Genomic DNA, 17,658 nt, shown 5'->3' on the forward strand with positions numbered 1-17,658 from the left:
GGAGGCAACAAATCGCACAATAAATAATGAAATTCCTATTTTGGAATTGCAAGGGGTTAGGCTTTGATAAATAGATGTCTAAATTTAAATCTATAATAAAAAGGAAATGTTGGCCATCCTCTTGTTTTGTGAGACAAATATAGGGGAAGAGGAGACCCTTCAAATGTTTTCAAAATTTTGGAAGAATTCTGAGCTTAGAGTGATTAGATCACATGGAGCTTCTAGGGGGCTCTAAATTTGGTTTACCTTTATTTTCAAGTTTGTTGACTCACATTTGGTGTCTCATTTGTTGATGGTTCACTTGCTTCATCTCCCATCAAACAAGGAATTTATTGTTATTAATGCATATTCACCCCCACCATGGGTGCCAATGTAGTCTTCCAATTGACAAGACTACTCTCGGCGACTTGGCTCTCCACGTGGGGGGTCATGCATCAACCATAGCTTAGTTGTATGCTCCATTAAATTCACTCATGCCTAGAGCCTTTACCGTTAATGCAATCCAATACCATAGTGTTTGGTTTATGATCGTGTGTGATGATTATAAGGCCATTCGACCTTAGGGTGAATTGTGTGGGCCTAATGCTCCACCGTGCAAAGATAGTATTCATTCATCTGGTTTCATGGAGAATCAAAATATTCTTTAGGTTTCCATTCGAGCCATGGTGTGGGATAATTGCAATGTTGATCCTCCTCGCAATTCTCTTGCAGCTAGGATCGATGCCTACAGTTGGGATTTTTCTCTCTTCATCTGCATGGATGTTGGGGTTGGACGTCCATTAGTCATGGGGCAACCCGTGACTAGTAGAATTTATTTGGTTGCACAGAGGCTCAAATTCAGCACTAAGGCTTACCTTTCAGACTATTGGCAATTGGCTAATCAGTGGAGTTACTACATTGGGAGGCATGCAGGGAATTTGAAGCAATTCCTTCTGGTTCTTAGCCTTGTCATGTTAGTGAAGAGAATAAGCTTTGTGTCACTGCTTCTGGGAGGTCATAGAGTTTGTAAGAAGGTAGCTCGTCCGTCACGCTCAAAGCAGCGTAGAGGCTTGAGGCTCTCAGGTTTCAGGGAAGGAGTTCCTATTGTGTGTGATCATTGGACAAGGAAGGAGTATCTGTTGCGCATAGTCGAGGTTGAGGCATGTCGAGGAAGGATCTCCCACTGTGTGTGTTCAATGGGCCAAGGAGGGGTCCTTGTTATGCATGTATGTGGCTTGTGGCTTGTAGCTCGTGGCTCATGGCTTATAGATTGTGACTCTCTGCAGCTCATTTACAGTCTCAAGTCTTCCAGGCTCATTCAAGTAATTGGTCATCCCTTATGTGGCTTCTAGCTCATTTACATAGGATAGTTTCATGTTAATCACATTTACTACTAGTTTAGTGGCTCCAGGCCAAAGTTCTTGTTTCTATGTATCATTCTGCAAATCATTTTCACTCTTGCTTATGGTGTTGATAAACATTTTAGTCAAACTCAATATATGTAATATCAAGACTTTAAAATGGTGGTTTTGGGTTGGTTTCCATGAAGGGCGTCCCTTAACACCATGTAGAATTGTTTTTACTTATTTTTATCAGTAATTGAATGTCGATCCTTACACATAAAAAATGTATATGTGCCTATTCAATAGACATAAAAGTTCAATTATTGAGTGTCTCTCCTAGACCTCAGAGGCTCCACTTGAAATCAAGATTGTATTATGGCATGGAATTTTAATAAAACCTACCATCCTTGGGGAAAAAAGGGAGGATCCAATGTTCAATATTAGTTTCAAGAAATTTTAGAGGATCTCATTACTTAGATCACTACAATTAAAATATTAGTCTTATTATCTTTCGAGCTTCAAATATGAGAGTTGTATAAATGAATTAGTAGTTCTTTGAAATTCCTTTTATTTTGGGAAAAACAAAAGACATTGGTCTTTAAAGGTGTTGAGGATTCTAAAGTTATAATAGATTGATTCATTAGATCACTATAGTTAAAATATTAGTCTTATTATTTGACAACTACAAATATGAGAGTTGTAAGTGTGTGTCTTCATTGAGTATATTTATCATGAGTTTAATTATTAGATTGATGTTCTTTTAAAAGAAATTTTAATACTAAATGAAAATTAGAAAATTGAGATGATCAAGTGTTTTTGAGATTTAATTAATTTTATTTAAAATGATAAACCAAAAATTAATTATTACTCTATTAATTTGTACTTTAAAAAATGTCTTTATAAAATGTAAATGCTTATTTTTCTAAATTTATATAACAATTTGTATGATTTACTATTAAATTAAAAAAAAAAAAATTTAACTAATATTTAGAATTCTTTTGATGATTCTTTATGTAAAAAAACCAATTTGTATTAAATACAAATAAAAAACAATATTATTAATAATAATTTATAATAATTAAAAGTCAATATATTATTAAATTTCCAATTATATATTGGAAATATAATTTAAAATTCCATTTAGAAATTTAAATTTAACCATTAAAAACTAAACATCGATATATTAAATTTTTTTTATTAAATTATCTAAACTATTAATTTTTTTTAATAAAATCTATAAAAAAATTAATAGTTTTTTAATTATATATAAAACTTATAAAACATTCATTAAACCATTAAAAACTAAACATCAATATATTTAAAGAGAATTATTAAGCTATATAAACTATTGAATTTTTTTAATAAAAATTAAAAAAAAAAAAATTAATAGTTATTTATTTATATATAAAATTTATAAAACATAAATTCATATAATTGTATTTATTGAGTGTTCAATTAAAAATAAACTATAAAATGATATTTTAATATATAAATTTAATCATTTATAACATTATAATATTGTTTTAGTTTTGAAATGTAAATTAATTATAGAAAAATCAAACAAAACCAAGTGCGCATAGCTCAACCTGTTATTCTTTGTTTCTTTCCTTTATTTGCTGAAAATGGATCAAGGTTCAATAAGACCCCCATCTCATCCTCGCAACCCCCTCCAGACATAGTTGAATTTAATGCCCTTGTTGCTAGAGGGCCACTTTTCTAAAAGGTTGAATCTTCAAAATTTGTGAAGAACATCAACAACATTCCAAAGGTGGAGGTTCACAACTCAATCTAAATCAATGACCCTGAAGCTTGCAGATATGAGGATTATTTGTCATTTTATGGGCTTATGACCCTCTTTGAGATCCCTGCGGGCATGGATTGACGAGAACTAGATACCCAAGATTAAAAATAAGGTTTCAATGTCATTTTGTTGATAATCGATTTACACCTTCTTGTCTAAAGGAAAAGCAAATTTAGATCTCATCTTTAGGAATAACCCCTACTTCATGAGGGGGCCAAGGGTTATATCTAGATCATTGGAGTCCAGATTTTAATCCTAAATGTGATGTTCCAACAGAAGTCTCTGTATGGGTTAAACTTCTCTTCTTCCTACTATGTTGTTGGAATGAGGAAACTTTTATGAGTATAGGAAATATCCTTAGCATATACATCGACAGAGATAAGCCACAAGAAGGGTTGCAAACTTGCACCAATATCAGTGTGGTGGTGGAGCTAGACAAGTGTTTACCAACAGTAATAAATATAAACCTAGATAATTGATCTCATATACAAGAAGTTGATTGAAATCAAATTCCATTTAAATGCAAGTTTTTCCATGAATATAGCCATTTCACACGTGATTGTAATAATAAGGCAGAAGAGAAGCTAAAGTAGAGTAATGATGGATAATAATGGCAACAATAGAATAGGAGAAGAGGCCTCGCAAGGATGAAGAACCAAGCTCCTCCTCAAGTGACTACAAGGCAGAAAGGGAAAGGGCCCATGTCTCCAAAAAAGTAAGGGTCAACGCCTAGAGAGGGAACCTCTAATAATAATAATAATAATAATAATAGATCCCTAGATCCAAACAATAGCTTCAATCACATGAAACATTTTCTAGAAACATGGGAAATCATAACTACTAAAATGATGATGGAGAAGACCCCAAGCCCCACTAAGCCCTCTTCTCTTGTAGCGCTAGAAGGGATGTTCCCTTAGAGTAATCCTCTATGGGGACTCAAGCGGAGGATATAGATTCACAGGAAGAAGAATTCCACTCCCCCAAGGCCCTAAAAACTAGGGTTTCAGGGTTACCAACAATATTTGTAGATGAAAAATTGGATGCGAACAGGGAAAGCGAAATGAATCATTCGCGGAGAAACGTAGGGAGGAAGACTAATTGATAGCTCCAGAATGAAAAATCTTTATAAAAAAAAAGGAAATGGGTACCCAAAAAATAATCGATCCATCCAAAATGGTCAGTATAAACATCAATAAGAACATCCCTGGCCTCCATTTCGGAGGCAACAAATCGCACAATAAAAAATGAAATTCCTCTTTTGGAATTTCAGGGGGTTAGGCTTTGATAAATAGATGTCTAAATTTAAATCTATAATAAAGAAGGAAATGTTGGCCATCCTCTTGCTCCATGAGACAAATATAGGGGAAGAAGAGACCCTTCAAAAGTTTTGAAAATTTTGGAAGAATTCTGACCTTAGAGTGATTGGATCACATGGGGCTTCTAGGGGTCTCTAAATTTGGTCTATCTTTATTTTCAAGTTTATTGACTCACAGTTGGTGCCTCATTTGTTGATGGTTCACTTGCTTCATCTCCCATCAAACAAGGAATTTATTGTTGTTAATGCATATTCACTCCCACCGTGGGTGCCAAAGTAGTCTTCCAATTGACAAGACTGCTCTTGGCGACTTGGCTCTCCACGTGGGGGGTCATGCATCAACCATAGCTTAGTTGTATGCTCCATTAAATTCACTCGTTCCTAGATCCTTTACCATTAACGCAATCCAATACCATAGTGTTTGGTTTATGATCGTGTGTGATGATTATAAGTCCATTTGACCTCAGGGTGAATTGTGTTGGCCTAATGCTCCATCGTGCAAAGATAGTATTCATTCATCTGGTTTCATGGAGAATCACAATATTCTTTAGGTTTCCATTCGAGCCATCGTGTGGGATAATTGCAATGTTGATCCTCCTCGCAATTCTCTGGTAGCTAGGATCGATGCCTACAATTGGGATTTTTCTCTCTTCATTTGCATGGATGTTGGGGTTGGACGTCCATTAGTCGTGGGGCAACCCGTGACCAGTAGAATTTATTTGGTTGCACAGAGGCTCCAATTTGGCACTAAAGCTTACCTTTCAGACTATTGGCAATTGGCTAATCAGTGGAGTTACTACATTGGGAGGCATGCAGGGAATTTGAAGCAATTCCTTCAGGTTCTTAGCCTTGTCATGTTAGTGAATAGAATAAGCTTTATGTCACTAATTCTGGGAGGTCATAGAGTTTGTAAGAAGGTAGCTCGACGCTCTGAGGGTCTGGGGTTTTAGGGAAGGAGTTCCTATTGTGTGTGATCATTGGACAAGGAAGGAGTACCTGTTGCACATAGTCGAGGTTGAGGCATGTTGAGGAAGGATCTCCCACTGTGTGTGTTCAATGGGGCGAGGAGGGGTCCTTGTCATGCCTGTATGTGGCTTGTGTCTTGTAGCTCGTGGCTCATGGCTTATAGATTGTGACTCTCTATAGCTCATTTATAGTCTCAAGTCTTCCAGGCTCATTCAAGTAATTGGTCATCCCTTATGTGGCTTCTAGTTCATTTACATAGGATAGTTTCATGTTAAGCACATTTACTACTAGTTTTGTGGCTCCAGGCCAAAGTTCTGGTTTCTATGTATCATTTTGCAAATCATTTTCACTCTTGCTTATGGTGTTGATAGACATTTTAGTCAAACTCAGTATATGTAATATCAAGACTTGAAAATGGTGGTTTTGTGTTGGTTTCCCTGTAGGGCGTCCCTTAACACCATGTAGAATTGTTTTTACTTATTTTTATCAATAATTGAATGTCGATCGTTACACATAAAAAATGTATATGTGCCTATTCAATAGACATAAAAGTTCAATTATTGAGTGTCTCTCCTAGACCTCAAAGGCTCCACTTGAAATCAAGATTGTATTATGGCAGGGAATTTTAAACAAACCTACCATCCTTGGGGAAAAAAGGGAGGATCCCATGTTTGATATTAGTTTCAAGAAATTTTAGAGGATCTCATTACTTAGATCACTTCAATTAAAATATTAGTCTTATATCTTTCCAGCTTCAAATATGAGAGTTGTAGAAATGAATTAGTAGGTCTTTGAAATTCCTTTTATTTTGAGAAAAACAAAAGACATTGGTCTTTAAAGGTGTTGAGGATTCTAAAGTTATAATAGATTGATTCATTAGATCACTATAGTTAAAATATTAGTCTTATTATCTTGACAGCTACAAATGTGAGAGTTGTAAGTGTCTGTCTTCATTGAGTATATTTATCATGAGTTTAATTATTAAATTGATGTTCTTTTAAAAGAAATTTTAATACTAAATAAAGATTAGAAAATTAATATGATAAAGTGTTTTTGAGATTCAATTAATTTTGATTAAAATGTTAAATCAAAAATTAATTATTACTCTATTAGTTTGTATTTTAAAAAATGTCTTTATAAAATGTAAATGCTTATTTTTCTAAACTGATATAACAATTTGTATGATTTACTATTAAATTTAAAAAAAAAACAAATTTAACTAATATTTAGAATTCTTGTGATGATTCTTTATGTAAAAAACCAATTTATATTAAATAAAAATAAAATACAATATTAATAATAATAATTTATATTAATTAAAAGTAAATATATTATTAAATTTCCAATTATATATTGGAAATATAATTTAAAATTCTATGTAGAAATGTAAATTTAACCATTAAAAACTAAACATCAACATATTAAAAGAGAATTATTAAATTATATAAACTATTAATTTTTGTTTAAGAAAATCTATAAAAAAATAGTTTTTTAATTATATATAAAATTTATAAAACATAAATTCATTAAACCATTAGAAACTAAACATCAATATATTAAAAGAGAATTATTAAGTTATATAAACTATTGAATTTTTTTTAATAAAAATTCAAAAAAAAAAAAAATAATAGTTTTTTAGTTATATATAAAATTTATAAAACATAAATTCATATAATTGTATTTATTGAGTGTTCAATTAAAAATAAACTATAAAATGATATTTTAATATATAAATTTAATCATTTATAACATTATAATATTGTTTTATTTTTGAAATGTAAATTAATTATGGAAAAATCAAACAAAACCTACTGTGCATTGCTCAACCTGTTATTCTTTGTTGCTTTCTTTTATTTGCCGAAAATGGCTCAAGGTTCAATAGGACCCCCATCTCACCCTCGCAACCCCCTCCAAACATAGTGGAATTTAATGCCCTTGTTGCTAGAGGGCCACTTTTCTAAAAGGTTGAATCCTCAAAATTTGAGAAGAACATCAACAACATTCCAAAGGTGGAGGTTCACAGCTCAATCTAAATCAATGACCCTGAAGCTTGCAGATATGAGGATTATTTGTCATTTTATGGGCTTATGACCCTCTTTGAGATCCCTGCGAGCATGGATTGACGAGAACTGGATACCCAAGATTAAAAATAAGGTTTCAATGTCATTTTGTTGACAATCGATTTACACCTTCCTGTCTGAAGGAAAGCAAATTTGGATCTCATCTTTAGGAATAACCCCTACTTCATGGGGGAGCCAAGGGTTATATCTAGATCATTGGAGTCCACATTTTAATCCTGAATGTGATGTTCCAACATAAGTCTCAGTATGCGTTAAACTTCTCTTCTTCCTACTACATTATTGGAATGAGGAAACTTTTAGGAGTATAGGAAATATTCTTAGCAAATACATCGACCGAGATAAGCCACAAGAAGGGTTACAAACTTGCACCAATATCAGTGTGGCGGTGGAGCTAGAAAAGTGTTTATCAACAGTAATAAATATAAACCTAGATAATTGATCTCATATACAAGAAGTTGAATGTAATCAAATTCCATTTAAATGCAAGTTTTTCCATGAATATAGCCATTTCACACATGATTGTAATAATAAGGGAGAAGAGAAGCTAAAGTAGAGTAATGATGGATAATAATGGTAGCAATAGAATAGGAGAAGAGGCCTCGCAAGGATGAACAACCAAGCTCCTCCTAAAGCGACTACAAGGCAGAAAGGGTAAGGGCCCATGTCTCCAAAAAAGTAAGGGTCAATGCCTAGAGAGGGAATCTCTACTATTAATAATAATAGATCCCTAGATCCAAACAATAGCTTCAATATCTTGAAACATTTTCTAGAAAAATTGGAAATCCTAACTGCTAAAATGATGATGGAGAAGGCCCGAAGCCCCACTAAGCCCTCTTCTCTTGTAACACCAAAAGGCATGTTCCCTTAGAGTAAACCTCTATGGGGACTCAAGCGAAGGATATAGATTCATAGGAAGAAGAATTCCACTCCCCCAAGGCCCTCAAAACTAGGGGTTCAAGGTTACCAACAAGATTTGTAGATGAAAAATCGGATGCGAATAGGGAAAACGAAATGAATCATTCACGGAGAAAAGTAGGGAGGAAGACTAATCGATAGCTCCGGAATGAAAAATATTTATAAAAAAAACAAAGGAAATGGGTACCCAAAAAATAATCGATCCATCCAAAATGGTTAGTATAAACATCAATATGAACATCCCTAGCCTCCATTCCGGAGGCAACAAATCGCACAATAAATAATGAAATTCCTCTTTTGGAATTGTAGGGGGTTAGGCTTTGATAAATAGATGTCTAAATTTAAATCTATAATAAAAAAGGAAATGTTGGCCATCCTCTTGCTCCATGAGGCAAATATAGGGGTAGAAGAGACCCTTCAAAAGTTTTCAAATTTTGGAAGAATTCTGACCTTAGAGTGATTGGATCACATGGGGCTTCTAGGGGGCTCTAAATTTGGTCTATCTCTATTTTCAAGTTTATTGACTCACATTTGGTGCTTAATTTTTTGATGGTTCACTTGCTTCATCTCCCATCAAACAAGGAATTTATTGTTGTTAACGCATATTCACCCCCACTGTGGGTGCCAATGTAGTCTTCCAATTGACAAGACTGCTCTCGCCGACTTGGCTCTCCACGTGGGGGGTCATGCATCAAACATAGCTTAGTTGTATGCTCCATTAGATTCACTCATGCCTAGATCCTTTACCATTAACACAATCCAATACCATAGTATTTTGTTTATGATCATGTGTGATGATTATAAGGCCATTCGACCTGAGGGTGAATTGTGTTATCCTAATGCTCCATCGTGCAAAGATAGTATTCATTCATCTGGTTTCATGGAGAATCACAATATTCTTTAGGTTTCCATTCGAGCCATGGTGTGGGATAATTGCAATGTTGATCCTCCTCGCAATTCTCTGGCAGCTAGGATCGATGCCTACAATTGCGATTTTGCTCTCTTCGTCTACATGGATGTTGGGGTTGGACGTCCATTAGTCGCGGGGCAACCTATGACCTGTAGAATTTATTTTGTTGCACAGAGGCTCCAATTCGGCACTAAGGCTTACCTTTTAGACTATTTGCAATTGGCTAATTAGTGGAGTTACTACATTGGGAGGCATGCAGGGAATTTGAAGCAATTCCTTTCGGTTCTTAGTCTTGTCATGTTAGTGAAGAGAATAGGCTTTATGTCACTACTTCTGGGAGGTCATAGAGTTTGTAGGAAGGTAGCTCGTCTGTCACTCTCAAAGCAGCATAGAGGCTTGAGGCTCTCGGGTTTCGAGGAAGGAGTTCCTGTTGTGTGTGATCATTGGACAGGGAAGGAGTACCTGTTGTGCATAGTCAAGGTTGAGGCATGTCGAAGAAGTATCTCCCACTGTGTGTGTTCAATGGGCCAAGGAGGGGGCCTTGTTATGCGTGTATGTGGCTTGTGGCTTGTAGCTCGTGGCTCATGGCTTATATATTGTGACTCTTTGCAGCTCGTTTACAGTCTCAAGTCTTCCAGGCTCATTCAAGTAATTGGTCATCCCTTATGTGGCTTCTAGTTCATTTACATAGGATAGTTTCATGTTAAGCACATTTACTACTAGTTTTGTGGCTCCAGGCCAAAGTTCTGGTTTATATGTATCATTCTGCAAATCATTTTCACTCTTGTTTATGGTGTTGATAGACATTTTAGTCAAACTCAGTATATGTAATATCAAGACTTTAAAATGGTGGTTTTGGGTTGGTTTCCCTGCAGGGTGTCCTTTAACACGATGTAGAATTGGTTTTACTTATTTTTATCAGTAATTGAATGTCGATCCTTACACATAAAAAATGTATATGTGCCTATTCAATAGACATAAAAGTTCAATTATTGAGTGTCTCTCCTAGACCTCAGAGGCTCCACTTGAAATCAAGATTGTATTATGGCATGGGATTTTAATAAAACCTACCATCCTTGGGGAAAAGATGGGAGGATCCCATGTTCGATATTAGTTTCAAGAAATTTTAGAGGATCTCATTAGTTAGATAGATCTAATAGTTATCAAGGTTAACAAATTTGCATGGAATAATGGTAGACTTGGCCTAGGGAATATTGTAGCCCACCTAGGAATACTTTTAGTTTCATGTTCCTTTTTATCTCAAGAATTTCCGATCTCCTCTAATATTCTTCCCTGGGTGAGTTCAAATCATCGACCAATTTCTCTTCAAGTATTCCAAACAGTAGACTATGGGTCGTTTCCCGTCCGCTTCTCTCCTCTCTGGATCTAAAGGGAATATTTCTCAAATTTGGTAATGGAAACATGAAGTAGGTAGGAAATTGGTTCTCTCATTACCTTTTGGGGAAAAAAATATCTAAAGTTAGTCATTAAGAACACAATAAAAAAAATAATGAACAAAGGAGGCCAAAATAAACATGCATCAATCAAATTTTGCAAAATCTAAAAGAAAAATAGAGCAGGGATCCATTGCAAAGGAGCTTCTGCAATACAAGCACGCAAAATTCGAGTCCTTCATTAATGTGCTAAGATTAGAAGACGGAGATGGCGCCTTAAGTCTTGCAGCTTATGGCTGCTAACTAGTGATCACAACACTAAGTTCTTCCATAACTAAGCTAAGGAATTGGTTTGGAGGAACAATATTAAATTTGTTAGCATGGATGGAGTGTCGATCAAGGACTTTAAGGGGATCCAAAGGGAAATTGTCAATTTCTTCAATTTTCTATATTTTTCCCAACCTATAACAAATTCAGAGATCGTTTAGTACATGCTAGATAAAATCTGAAATTGGTGCCTGAAGATGGCAATTTAGAGCTCTTGTGAAGCATTACAAAAGAAGAAATCTAAAAAATGGCATTTTCACAAAGCCTGAACAAAGCTCTAGTTCCATATGGATTTTTATCCCACTTTTATTAGGCATATTGGGATGTTATTAATTTTGATCTTATTTTTCTAGTGCATTACATCTTCAACCATGATCGTATGGGAGGAGGGATTAATTCGTCCTTTTTTGTCTTGATTCCTAAAAAAGTCAATATGGCCTCATTCCCAAGATATCAGCTAATCTCTTTATGCAATATTTCATATAAGATTATTTCTAAAATTTTATCATAGTACATAAAACCTTTCCTTCCCAATATCATCTTTAAGAATTAGGGGGGATTCATGGGCCAAAGGCACATAATAGTTAATATCATCTTAGTCCAAGAGGCAATACATTTGAGCAATGTAGGAAGGATATATTATGCTCATCAAACTTGATATGGAAAATTCATTTAACCGTGTCACTCGGGACCTTTTATTAAAATTTCTATCTCAATTTGGCTTTAATGGGAAATTTATAAAATGGATGTAGGTTTGTGTCTCGTCTCCTTTGATCTCCCCCTTGGTGAATGGCCACTCCTCAATCTTTTTTGAAGCCTCAATAGGGCTCCATCAAGGGTGCCCCTTGTCACCTTTCCTCTAAATCTTGATGGCATATTCATTAAGCAGGTGTCATGAATATGAACAAAGGAATGTCAAGCTTCCATGTATAAGATATGTTTCAGGAATCAAGAGTATAAATCACTCTGAATTTGCATATGATACCTTATTTTCAGGAGAAGCCTAATTAATTATTACAAAGTGTTTCAAGAGGATTCCAAATCAATATCTATTCGTTTCTAGAGGTCTTATTAATCATAGAAAATCACAAATCTATTCTTGGAATATTATCCCCCTTCTTCATAACCGTTTGGTTCTTATTCATTGGTTCCATCCTACAACCTCTTAGAAATATTTTATATGTTTAGGGTTTATGATCCATTTAAAATCCCACTCTTCACAATCATGGTTAGGAATTGTTGTGAAATTCAATTCCAAGCTACGACAATGGGGACTGATTTGGTTGAATTTTGTTGTGAACCAAGTTCTTATTAAAGTGGTATTATCAATATTTCCTTTTTACTAGTTCATAGTTCTCCTACTACCAACTAGGATTATTTGTGAACTAGTTAAAATTATGAGGAAATTTTTATGGGAGGGTGGTAAGTAGAGCCACAAAAAGTTTCATCTCATCAAAGTGGCTTGGGTATCTGTGACATGTCAATTTGTCTCCATGACACTTGATCAGTTTATGGGTCTTTTTACCATCACAAACATGTCTGATTGAACTCTCTTAGAAGTAAAACAACTAAAAAATCTTGAAGAAGATGAGAAATTTGGGAATAATAGTTGTCACACCTTGTCAAGTTTCGCCTATGCTGATTTTCCTAGCTTTTGCCATGCATTCGCTGGAATTAACTATGAGAACAGTGTAGAGGTACACTCTTTCTGCCACTATAAACCGTGCAGGTGAATTCAAGAAAGTAAACATAAAAAGTACATTCTAGAAACGTAGTTGGTCTAATATTTCTGAACTAAAAGCTTATAGGTGATGACTATTCGAACTATAACCCTCAAATGATGCATATTTATCCCTTTCCTCATGGAAAACTAATCTCTTAAATAGGGGATATCACCCTCCTCTTTTGGATCTAAAACTTCTTCCTCTTGGCCCATAAAATTACTAGAGGGTTAGAGGAGGTCAGAAATCAGAGAATGTAAACTTATGCTACCAGTTTTAGATTGGAAAGCTTGTCATCTAAGGAGGAGATTGAATGCATTTGGGAGGAACCTCACGACATCAAGGCGAAGGTTATCCTTCTACTTGTGATATCCTTATTTTGTTCTGTCAAATACACCAATTGACCTTAATTTTTTTGCTTATTTGTGATCAAACTCATATTGAATTGCAAATTAAACACAAGTAAAGTCCATAAAATTAAACACAAGTGCATACCTAGTTCTCCCGTCTGATGTTGATCCATGGCTGATGTTACTCCCAATCCTTTGCTTTCTTTACCAAACTGATTGATTCCTCCCTGCCCATTTTGGATAAACCTCTCTGGTTCCTAGACCTAGAGGAATTTGAGATTGAGACCTTCTTGGCCACATGCCCAAAACTCCAAGAATAGTGCTCAAGTTTCCAAATTTTTAGTTGAAGATCGAGCCTGAGGCTCATCCCTCAATTTGTACCATTCCTCCTTCTTCGTAACCTCTATTTCCTTTCGTCTCCTTTCATCCACTAGAAAAACAACAATGAAAACCCCCCCTTCTTCGCCCTGTCACCTCCCTTTTATAAGAGAGGTTATCTCCTCTGCAAGTAATCTCCTCACTTCCTCATCAAATCCATTCATTCAGTCGGTCACTTGAAATCATGATGTAAAATCTTTATGACTCTAATAGTCGCCCACCCTTCTATTTTAATATACTTATAAGCATTAATTGATCACCCTTTGGTTTTTTTAAATTATATATAACCATTAAATGATCGCCCTTTGGGATGTTTAAATTATTTATAAACATTAAATATATATGATTGATTTTATTCGGTCCCCCAATTTCATTTTGAAATTATTTTATTAGTTAATGCTTTTAAATGGGTTTGATTTACCAAAATTTTGATTGAAATGATTTTATTATTTAGGTTTATTAATCAATGGATTATTAAACAGGTTTACTAATTGATGAGTTTATTAGTTGTAATTTTAGCTTTAGTATATCCCTTAAATTTCATTATTGAATTTTATACTTAATATATTTTTTTCCTTCTTGATAGTTAGGTATTCAATTAGTACTTTTAATAATTAATTAATTTATCCTATACTTAGACATTTGTTATAGCCAATTAGTATACATATTAATGCAATGCATGTGAAATATATATATGTAGCTATTATATGCATGCTAATAATCATATTCCTCCCACAATTCGAGGTGGGTCATTACACAAACTGCTATTTGAATGTATCAATTTATGCCTAACTTATATATAGGTGTGATAACATATACAATGTCAAACATGTTGGCTCCTAGCTGATAACTGAAGTGTATTTCTAAGTCAAATATAGTATATGAACAAGCACAACTTATTGTGATTTTCTTAGGGTATATAAGGCCATGGGACTAATGAGGTGGCTTCTTTGGCATCCTTGTTTGATCTGTTGTAATTCATATGACTCTTCACCAGTTGGAGTTTAGCATAATTTCTTGGTGCATCTATGTTTTTTTTTCTCTAGATAATTGTATGTGTTTTATAGATAAACAATGATGAAGTATTATGTTGATAGATTAGAATAGTAACCACTTGCAATTTCAATGCATGCATCTTGAGTGAGAATTAGGCATCATATTGCAATTGGATTGCAGAAATGGTTTTTGATATCATTTTTTCTTGAGATATCAGTAAACCTACTAACGTTTGAAACCCTTCCCCACCATCGTAGCATCATGCACAAAGGGGGAGTGTGGAGGACGCATAATGAGAAATTCCTCTACACTCTATAGTTCCTTGATGCCCTACGGATCCATTGTGATTTTAAGGTAAGGAAATATGGCTCAATACCACTTTGGGTGTCACCTTGTATAAATTCGATACACTTTGTACAGAGGTGTACCATTGGCAATGGTATTTGAACCTTATTTGTGTGAAGGTGTGGAGAAAGGTGCATTCGTTGTGTGGAGGAAGCTTCCTCTACACTCCACACAATGTAGTCATTATTCACTTTATATGGCCCTTGTATCCACGATTAACTTTCCTATTGGTCTATCACCCTCCTCATTATATTCTTCTTGGAATCAATAACATTTTGTTGGAATACATCTAGTATTATTCTAATTTGTGCTTTTCTAGAGAATATGAAGTTTGCTCCTTCTGAATCCTCATTACAGTCCTCTTGGAATCAATAACATTTTTTCATAATACATATAGTATTATTCTAATTTGTGATTTTCCAGAAAATGTGAAATGTTCTCCTTCGCTCATTTAGCCAAGTTTTCTTTGTATCTCATGGATTCTCATAGGAAGTCTAATTTAGTAAAGTTTATAATGTCGTTAAATTCAAATAGATATATATCTTTTGAACAATTAAACCATGACATCAACCCTTAGTTTGAAAAAACACATACAAGAGCCCAAGTTGTAATAATGGTAATGAAAATTAATTGAAATAGTGGTAACAATCAATCTCTCTCAATTACAACATCGAAAATTCATATAAATTATTTGTTTATTATGTGAAGTTGTAACCAAAAAGGTTAGCTATCGAAATCAAACATTGGAGCCATAGTCCAATCTCATTTCATGATCTCAAATACATTATGAATGAACTGACATGGATGGGCCAAATTGTTCAGCCACAGTGCATCGTAAAAGTTGCCTAGATCATCTCATTGTCAGCCAGTTCATCACTGATATGCTTGTGGATGCAACCATTCTAAAACCCTCCCCGATAAAAGTTATTTTGGTCTTATTTGTATAATTTAAGGGCATAATTGAGAGACCTAACAATAAAGACCAAAAATACCAAAAATAAGAATATATTATTTTATCATTCTCTCCAACAAAGTTGTCAAGTGTGGTGTGCGAAAGTAAAGAAAAATGGTCCTCAAAGCTCAATCACACCTATCATGCTTGCATCATAACTCATCGTTATAACTCATTAGACCTTTTAGAACAATTCAAAATATATATATATATATATATAAACATCTAATCTAAGTCAACATGTCTGATATTCCCTCTCGTTTAAAAATCATGGTACAGAGTGATCACATTTTCATACAATTCAAATTATAGCGACGACGAGTGCGAAGAAGTGTAGAGAAGCACCTCTGCAACTCCACACGAGAAATGGTATCTTCTCCCCATCATGAACGACAATATATTTCCATTCATATTTGAGATCGCTTATCTAATTCAAACAATAAGTAGGAAGAATATCACAATATTTTTTCCTTTAATAATTCAATGAGAGAGCATCGTAAGGGTGCCAAATGCATTGTTCCTTTTTCAACAAAATTGTGATTTACCAAATTTGTCAAAGGTTGATGAATTCATGTGGCAGTGCGGACATGCAGAGGAAGCACAATGAAAGCTTCCTATGCACTTCCGTATTTCTCACGATGGCTCTAGATTTTTTATTTTATTTTTAATTACGCTTTTACACCATTATTTACCATCACTTGCACTTTCATACTCCACACAATGAAAAATTCCTTTGTATATTTGTTCACCCCCCACACACACCCCCTCACTTACGTAAGTGACCTACAACACCATCAATTCTGGCATCATTAGGTAGAGCACTAGCAATGTGAGGCATAATAGTGTTAGTATCAAAGCACTCACTAATGGATTGGTAACTCACCAAATTAGCCTTTTTTATTTTAAAAATATTTGTTAGGAACTAACAAATACCAAAAATAAAACACCCTCCACCAGGGGAATTATGTCACATGAAGGCTCGCTCATCCAATGGAAAATAACAAATAATATTTTTATAAATTAGAAAATTACTTTTGAATTTATGCAAAAATAGGAATATTCAACATTTTCTAGAAACTTTGGTTAAAGTTACAAAAGCTAAAAACAATAATTGAAATTCAACAGACACATCAAAGCTCACTCATCCAATGGAAAATTAAAAATAATATTTTTATAAATCAGAAAATTATTTTTGAACTTATGAAAAAATAGGAATATTCAACATTTTCTAGAAAACTTTGGTTAAAGTTACAAAAGCTCAAAAAATAATTGAAATTCAATGGAATTTGACAACGAGGTAAGTGTTATAGTCTTTGGTGAGGCAGAGACTAATCATCAAATACATTTTATTAAGAAATGAATAATATCCATCCTATTGTGATAGTAATATAAATTAATTTAATATAATGTTTGAAAATATGTATAAAAAATAAGTAATTTCATCATATATTTATATATTAGTATTTTTTTGTAATTTTTATTTTTATTTTTATGCAATTTGACCGAGTTAAAATGCTTACATGACATTACGTTACAACATCTCTTCCATAGGATGGTGCGCCTCTCAACGCAATTAAAGTTAAATTATACATTAAATCCAGGCATGCTCATATTTTAACTATTTAATTATGTTGAGAAAATGTGCATATTCTATACTTTCTAAAGTTGAATTCATAATTTCTCACAAGGCATAGATGTTGCAAGGAATTATGTTAAGGCACTCCATGGTTAAAAGGTCACTCGTTTGAAACCGCGTGGGAAAAAATCCACCCATGCTAAGGGTTGGTGCGGCCAAGGACGATTGCAATCCTTGAGTGATTCTAACAGCTCAGATGCCCTTAGTCATGGTTACTCAAGCCACATGGTAGGCATTTCAATCATCTCA

General features: G+C 34.1%; 1 pseudogene; it reads left to right on the forward strand.

The window, feature by feature from the left end:
• The first annotated feature begins 662 nt into the window (after positions 1-662).
• The window catches only part of LOC149231897 (cytochrome P450 76T24 pseudogene), a 103,687-nt pseudogene continuing 86,691 nt past the window's right edge, over positions 663-17,658 (forward strand).

This window comes from Pinus tabuliformis, chromosome J (assembly GCF_031772625.1).
Source record: "Pinus tabuliformis cultivar Carrire ecotype Pingquan chromosome J, CPIR1, whole genome shotgun sequence".
Classification (NCBI taxonomy): domain Eukaryota; kingdom Viridiplantae; phylum Streptophyta; class Pinopsida; order Pinales; family Pinaceae; genus Pinus; species Pinus tabuliformis.